The sequence below is a fragment of the Arachis ipaensis genome, chromosome B5 (genome assembly GCF_059453495.1).
Source record: "Arachis ipaensis isolate K30076 ecotype BB chromosome B5, ASM5945349v1, whole genome shotgun sequence".
Lineage (NCBI taxonomy): Eukaryota > Viridiplantae > Streptophyta > Magnoliopsida > Fabales > Fabaceae > Arachis > Arachis ipaensis.
This window is the reverse complement of record NC_142440.1, coordinates 17,380,319-17,389,374: the sequence shown is the minus strand read 5'-3', so window position 1 is coordinate 17,389,374 and position 9,056 is coordinate 17,380,319.

Below are 9,056 nucleotides of genomic sequence, written 5' to 3'. Positions count from 1 at the left end.
TGTATATATGAGTAAACTACCATTTGTACCCATGAAAGTTGAAAACGCTGACATATCTACCCATAGAAAAAGAAAATTACCATTTGTACCCATGAAAAATGATTTTTACAAGCAAAATTATCCAAATCCTAAAAAATTACCTAAAATTCCTAAATTACCCTTATCTTCACCACCACACCACCTCCTTCACCCAAACCCCTTTCTAACCCTAACCCTCTTCACCCAACTACCACCCCTCTTTCCCTTTCTAACACACTCTCACCATTACTTCCCACTCAGTCCCCACCGCTCCTCCAATGGCTCCTTGCCACACCCTCCTCTCTTTCATCCTCACAGCCACAGCAACACTTGCTGCCGCTTCCCCGGAGAAGAAGAGCACCTTCATGGTGCAAGTACACCATGAAGCCAAGTCCTCCATCTTCCCAACCCACAAGCACTGGTACGCTCCCCACTAACCACTCCATCATCCTCATCTACTCATCACCTTACCACCACTAACTCCAAATTGCCTCTGTTTCCATTCTTGCAACCTCCAGTGTCAGTGTCAGTGACCACCCCTCCTTCTCTCCTTCCCTGTCTCGCTCTTGCCGAACAGAGGACCTTCGCACCCACCCCGCCCATGCTTCGCCGCCGCTAGCAACCCTAGAGTCGCAGTGCCCCTTCTCCTCTTTTCACCGCCGACCACCCTCACCTACCGGGGCTACCTTCTCCTCATCACCGAACCAGTGTCCCTGACGGGCCACCACGCCAGCCGCCACCACCGCGGTCCCCTTTGCGAACCAAATTCGCGGTGAGCTCTCTCTCTCTTTCTGTCTCTTTCACCATTTTTCTTTCTCCTAGAAAAAGTGAATCCAACTACATGAGGTTCTGTGTTTGATTGTTCAGATTTGATCCTCTCTCCTCACTCTCTTCTCACCTTGGATCTGTGTTCTTTTTCACCCTATTTATATTAGCTTTCTCCATGATACATTTTTCAATGTTTTGTTCTCTCAAACAGCTTCAGATTCAGCTGAAACCAAGATCCAATTTTGACTCTCACCCATCGTCATCCAGTTCAAATTCCTCTCTGGGGTGATTTTGATTCCTCCAAAGGTGAAGGTTATGGTGATGAAGGAGTGGCAATGAGGTGGTTTGTGGCAGAGGTGGTTTGTGGCAGAGAAATGGAGGTTAGATCGGAGAGTGTTCATGTGATGCGAAGAGAGAGATGGGGGATGATGGTAGCAGTGGTAATGATAAGGGTATTTTGGGGTTTTTAGATAATTTTTTAGGGTTTGGATAATTTTGCTTGTAAAAATCATTTTTCATGGGTACAAATGGTAATTTCCTTTTTCTATGGGTAGTTATGTCAGCGTTTTCAACTATCATGGGTATAAATGGTAGTTTACTCATTATAATATAACATCTCCTAATTGAATAAACTCTTTACGTAGTATTTCTGTATGAATAAGCCCAATGTTCTTATTCTAGGTTCTTTACTAAATTTTATTTGTCATTCTCAATTATGTATGCGCATATATACTAACAAAATTAAATGAGAAACAAATAATAATAAGAATTTCATACAAAATATGTCATATAATACAACATAAGTCATATAAGTGACGTTACAGAACATAAATCAATACTTGTAATATGATCCTTAAACAATCCTGGCGGCATGTCTTTTGTCAAAAGATCAGCTATCATCTGTTTAGTACTAATATGCTCTATCTAGATCTAACTCGGCCTTTAATAGCTAAGTACTTAATATCGACGTGCTTATTTCGACTACTACTATTATTCTTAACCATAAATACAGTAGCTGAATTGTCACAATATATTCTCAACGGCCTAGAGATATAATTCATAATTTTAAACCGAGAGATGAAATTTTTTAACCAAACACCTTGTGATGTAGCCTCAAAACAAGCAATAAACTCGGCTTCCATGGTAGAAGTGACTACAAGTGATTGTTTTGCACTCTTCCAAGATACTACTCCATCAGCAAACATAAATATGTATCCTGACATTGAGTTTCTAGAATCAACACATCCTGCCAAGTCTAAATCTAAGTATCCAATAATTTTCAAATTGTCGGTTGGTCTATATGTAAGCATGAAGTCCTTGGTCCCTTGAAGATACCTTAAAAACTTCTTTGCAGCTCTCCAATGGATAATACCTAGATTATTTTGATATTTTTCTAACATGCCATCAGCAAAAGCAATGTCAGGTCTTGTACAAACATGAGCATATATTAAGCTTCCAACAGCTGAAGTATGAGAAATATTTTGTATCTGTTCCTTTTCAAGTTTATTTTTGGGACATTGATCTAAGTAGAACGTGTCATTTTTCACAATAGGTGCAATATTTGGTGAACAATTTTGTATTTAAACCTCTCAAGAACTTTATTAATATAGGTTTCCTGAGATAAACCTAAAATTGTTTTATGTTTATCTCTAGGAAAGTTCACAAACAAATTTAAATATCAAAGTTTATTATTAAAAAAAAAAGAGAATTCAATTAAGTAGGAAAATCATATTTAAAATGCCACACCAAATCCTCAATTACAAAAATTGAACAAAATTAAATAAAAAATTGAAAGAGCAATACTGATGAACGTTAGAGATTATGCTATACTAATACTACTATATTACATAAAAAATCAACTATACCAAATACTAACAATTAACTAATTTATCATCTCTCTCCATTCTTCTATCTTGATCCCAATTCTTTGACTAATTGCAAGTGTGGTTGAAGAATCAAAGGGTTAGTGTAATGAATCTATTGTGTTACCATAATCTTGCACTTTACATTGTTACTGCTACAACAGTGCATTAATTAAACCTCTTACATTACTATAATTTTCTGAAAAATTTTTAGTGATATTGCTAGCATTGCATTGTTTGTTCATTTTTTATTTCTATAGTAGTAATTCTGGATCGAGGTAAGTAGTACTCAGCATATCTCTCTGTAACCAAGTATTTAGAGTTACATTCTTCGCGTTATTTACTAGAATGATGATTTTATTGTTTCTTAGTCCACTAGTGATCTTGTTAACTATGGGTCGTTAAGGGATCAGAAAAATACATACATAAAGTACTGAATAACACACATTAAAAAAATTATGTATTATAAGTTTATAAATAGGTGAACCTTTGAAATTTGTTCGTGAAAGATATTCATATATGCAAGGAAGCAAAAACTAAAACTTTACCATTATGATAAGTGTAGCATTTCACCAAACGCTTGGAAGGTATGTGAAAAATAATCAGATGCATAGGCATAAACAAAGGAACGAATGAATAAAACAAATCATAATGTAATCGGCAAAGGACCCAAAATCCTAAGGCTCCACCAACACTGTATATCCCAGCAGTGTGGCTCATCAACCTGGAGCAAGATTTTGCATCAAACCTCATCAGTTCGCCCAGAAAATCCCAAGAAACGCCGCATCGACATCTTATTACTTTAGCTGACACAATTTATTAGCACCATATTAGAAGAATGAATGATTATTCAAGTTTGCACAAGTCAAATAAAAAAAGAAATATCCAAACAAGATTAATAAGTAGGCAGTAATTAGTATGCAAATAAATAACAGCTAGAACAATAAGTAGACAACAAGAACAATAACAGCTAGGCAAATAAATTCAATAACTACATAGCAAAAAATTTAATGACACCTAACAAAAAATTAGTAAAAGAATTATTAACAAGAACTGAATAATTATTAGTAAAAAATTTAACAAATAAACAAGAACAATGATAGCAACAGTAGCAATCACCAACAAGTCAACAAGAACTATAATAGCAATAAGTAGGATAACTGAACAATTATTAGCAAAAAATTTAAGTAATCAAGAACAATAACAGCAAATAAATTCAAAAACTACAAAAACTGAACATCTATGCAACAACAACATAACAATTAACAAGAAGAATCAGCAATAAGAAGAACAAGTAACAGAAGTTGAAGAAAAACAATTAGCGACGAGATTCTGAAGAACTGAATCGAGTAACAGAGTCACGCACTATACCTGAACGCCGAAAGAAATGGAGATGGAGGTGAGTAGGTCTAAAAGCAACGGTGACGAGAGGCAGAAGACAATAATAAGGCGACGACAGAGTTCGCAGAGTGGCGGACAGAGGAACTCATAGATTCAAGGTCTAGAGAGGACGGCGATGCACTGTCGGAGAGGGCAAAAAGGAGTTAAGGTTTTTTATTTAAGAAAATGAAAACAAGATGGAATAGGGAGAGGGATGAGGACAACCTACCTGGATGACAGAAGAGAGACACAACTCGGCGACAGAGGGAGTGGCAGCAACAACTCTTCCAACCGTGGCGGAAACAGAGAGAGCAAATCCGTTTGAAGCAACAAAACATGATACATGCAACTTGACATTGACTTTGGAGGAGAATAGAGGTGGGCAGCTCTGGCGGAGTGTGACTGGAGGGCTGCTGAAGGTAGCTGCAAGGGAGAGAGAAAAGAGAGGAGAATGGGGGAGATAGCAGAGTGTTCTCGAAAGTGAAGAGAGAGGACCGCGCATTTTAAATTTAGATAAGGTTTACCATCAAATTTACCGGCAGATAAATTCGACAATATTGCATTGCATATGACTAAAAAGAAACATTCCATTAATTGAGCTTTACCGGCGGATGGTAATTCCGATGGTAATGCTCGCACCAATTTTTTTCTCTCCAAATATTACCGGCAGATTTACCATCAGAAATATAATCCAATGATAACTTTTTTACCTGACAAATTTATTGCCATATCCACCGGTAAATCTGTTGCTAACATCCGACGCAAATTTCAACTGTATTCAATATTTTTCTTGTAGTGTAAGTTTACGAACTAACTCCTTAGCAGCACTTGAGATAAACCCTTAGGGTTGTCTCATATAGACCTCTTCCTCCAAATCTCCATTAAGGAAGGCCGTTTTCACATCCATTTGATTCAATTTCATGTCAAAGTGCGCTACTAATGCCATAATGATGTGAAAAGAGTCTTTCTTCGAAGTAGGAGAAAAGGTTTTCCTGTAGTCAACTCCTTTCCTTTGAGTAAATTCTTTGGCAACAAGTCGAGCCTTATAGCTCTCAATATTGCCCGATGGTTCCTTCTTGGTCTTAAAGACCCATTTACAGCCAATGGTCTTTTCTAAATTAGGCAATTCTACAAGATTCTAAACTTAGTTATCCGCCATAAATTTCATTTCATCCTTCATAACATAAAGCCATAAATTAGAATTACAACTTTCTGTTGCTTGTAAAAACGTCGTTGGGTCTTTTTAATCTCAAATATCGTAGTTAGACTCAGCAAGATACACTACATAGTCACTATAAATTGCATCCCTTCTAATTCTAGTTGACCCTCTTAATGTTGCATCATCAACCTCTTATTAAGGTAGTGGCATAACAGGTTCTTCCTCTTCTTGAGGTTGCTCTTGAACAATGTGTTCTTGAACAACATTTTCATTATGAAGAGTTTGATCGTCCACCATATGATTTACTAGAATATTATCTTCATGATGTGGAACATTAGTAATAGGTTGTTCTATATTGACCCTATCTGTATGGATATTGTATTAAACAATCACACACTTTTGTACATGGAGAGGTTTGACAAACATTTTCATTCTCAATAACCTTAAGAGAACGATTTCTCTCACTTTTTATATCATGCTCTAAAAACCTTGTGTTTTTAGATTCAACTATTTTACTTGAGTGGGAGGGACAATAAAACTTATAACCTTAAGACTTTTCTATATAACCTATAAAATAGACACTTATTGTCCTTGGGTCTAACTTCTTTTCTTGTGGATTACAAACCCGAACCTCAGCAGGACAACCCCAAATGTGTATATGATTCAAACTAGGTTTTCAACCTTTCCATAGTTCAAATGGCATTTTAGCAACTGCCTTGGCTAAAACTCTATTTAATATATACGTTACTGTCTTAAGGGCTTCACTCCATGACGATAAAGGAAGATTGGAGTTGCTAAGCATATTCCTCACTATATCCAACATAAGTCCTATTTCTTCTTTCAGCTACACCATTTTGATCTGGTGTGCCAAGCATGGTGTATTGTACCACAATACCATACTCTTAAAAATACTTTGCAAATAGACCAGGTGCTTGTCCACTTCCAGTATATCTCCCGTAAAATTCTCCACCTCTATCTGATCTCACGATCTTAATTTGCTTTTTCACATTGTTTCTCTACTTCAACTTTATAAACTTTAAAAGCATCCAATGCCTCATATTTATTATGAAGCATATAGAAATACATATATCGTGAATAATCATCAATAAAAGAGATGAAGTATTTCTAACTACTTAAGGACATATCAGGACAACATATATCCGTGTGAGCAATTTTCTAACATGTCAGAACTTCTCTTAGCACCTTTTGAGACTTTTTGGTTTGCTTTCCCTTAATGCAATCCACACAAGTATCAAAATCAGTAAAGTCTAGAGGTTTAAGAACCCTATCACTTATTAATTTTTTCATTCTCCCAATAGAGATGTGTCCCAATCTACGGTGCCATGACATGGATGATTTTTCATTCATAACATTACCATGTATAATCATTAAACTTGACGGAACATTATTAGCTAAATAAACTTTAAATAAATCACCAATTAAAGTACCGCGTCCAATAATATTAGAATTTTAACAATATCAACAGTATCATCATAAAGATTTATACATAATTCTTGTTTTACAAGCTTAGATAAACAAATCAATTTTTAGAGAAATCTGGACTATAAAAAGTTCTTTCTAAATCTAAAATGCAACCAGTACTTAATATAAGTCTAAATGTTCCAACAACTTCCACACGTGAATACATCTGATTGCCCATATAGATGTTCAATTCACTTTCTATCGGTTTTCTTTTCCTTATTAAACCTTGCATGGTATATGAAATATGAATTTCAGCACCAGAATCGATCCACCAAGTGTCATGACATATTTTAATAAAATTAGATTAAAGCACACTAAAGAAATAAGATCACAAAAATTAGTACCTTTCTTCTCAAGGCAAGCCTTAAACTTTGGGCACTCCTTCTTCACGTGTCCTTTCTTTTTGTAAAAAAAAAAAAATACCGTGAACTTTCTTTTTTCATAGGATGGGATGCAATACCCTTTTTCTTCTTTTTATGAGCTCTTTTTTTACCACCCTCATTTGTTACCAACGGTGTACTTTCACCAAGTTCCTAAACTAGCCTCCCTTCCTCTTAAAAACACATCACCAGTAATTCATTAATAGACTACTTTTTCTTATGTGTGTTATAAAAAAAATCTTAAATAGTCCGAATTGGGTAGAAAGAGAATTCAGAATAAGATACATCAGAAATAAGCCACAGATCTCAATCTCTAAAGCTTTCAGTTGTATTGCTATGTCCCTCAACCTCATGATATACTCACGCACACCTTTTACGCCAGTAAGTCTCATAGATGACAATTGTGCCATTAGAGTTCTTGTAAGTACCTTACTAAAAGACTTAAACTGTTCATCAATAGCCTTCATGTAATCCTTGACATTCACACAATAAGGAACTGAACTCCAGATACTAGTTGAAATTCAAGACTTAATAAACATCCTACTTAAATGGTTAGATTTTTTCCACCGTTTGTATAATGCTATATCAATCCGAGTACTAGTATCAGTAGGTGCTAGAGGTTCTTCCCTACGAAGAGCATAGTCAATGTTTGCACACTCTAAGTGAAAGAGAATCTTATATTTTTATTCCTTATAGTTGTCACCACTTAACAAAAGAACTTCAGATACAATTTCATATATCATTACTACTACAAATAAATCATGATAATATTACTCAACTTTAAATAGGAACATCAAATTTCATAACATATGATAATTGTTGAGTTAAGAAATTAACAAACTTAATTGATGATGACAAACATTGATGTATTGGGTTAAACACCCAATTAGTTTTGACTGTGTTTGATTAGTGTTGTAGGCCAAAGAAATAAAATGGCAGCAGCCCAAACAAATGGAACAAAGAAACAGAAGCTGCCATAATATGTAAAGCTCACAAGCACGGCCCAAACAAAAATGTGACACACAAGTCATTTGGGCTAAATAGAAAGAAGCAAATCCAGCCCAAGATGCATCACTCAAGTGGAAGCCTTCCAAAGCCATCATTCACAAGTTCACTTCGGTCAGAAACATGAAGAAAGAGAAGAAAGCTTCTTCTTGATTCATTCACCAGAGAAGAAAGAAAGAGAAAGGTAAATCACAAACACAAATGTCTAATCATCCAAATCAAAACGAAGCTAAGCTTAGTCAAAAGTTAAAGGTGATTTATTTCCATTTACAGGCACTTTATTTTCTTCACTCCTTCTCCAACTCTCCGTGACACTATTTTGGGATAAATGGAGAAAGAAATCTCTGATCTATGCTGCTGTAAATCAATGGTCCACAAAGTTACTTGGAGTCAAAGCATATTCTTAATGGTATGGATTTAGGGCTTACTGCTGAACAATAATCCTTTGCTGCTCAGTTGACCTCGGTCAAGCAAGAAAATCAGAATTGGAACCCCTAATTTAGGGGCTAATTGAAGAAAGTGAATGGATGTATTATCAAAGCTCAAAGTCCAAGAAGTTGACCTGGGGAGAAACTGTAACGACCCAATTTCTAGTACATCATGATCATACTAGAAACTTAGTACTACCAACTTGTCTTCCTAATTATTATCTATTATTTATTATATGAGCCTGATTCATTGTTTAAAGCGTAGTTATTTTTCAAGGCACTTTTTTTTTAAAAAACATTTAGATTAATAAACAAAATCATTCATAATCAATTCACAACTGATAACAGATAAAACAGTTATAAATAACCACACATAAATACATCACAAGCAGTTGACAACATTCGGTGATTCAACCTTTATTAGAGTATAGACTTTTAGTTAGAACACCCTAAGATATAGATAAATAGAGAAAATAGAGAAAACAGAAAGCAGAACACACACAAAAGAATACAAGAAAATAAAACACAAGTACAAAGAATAGAATACAAACAAAGAAAGCATACATTCATACAA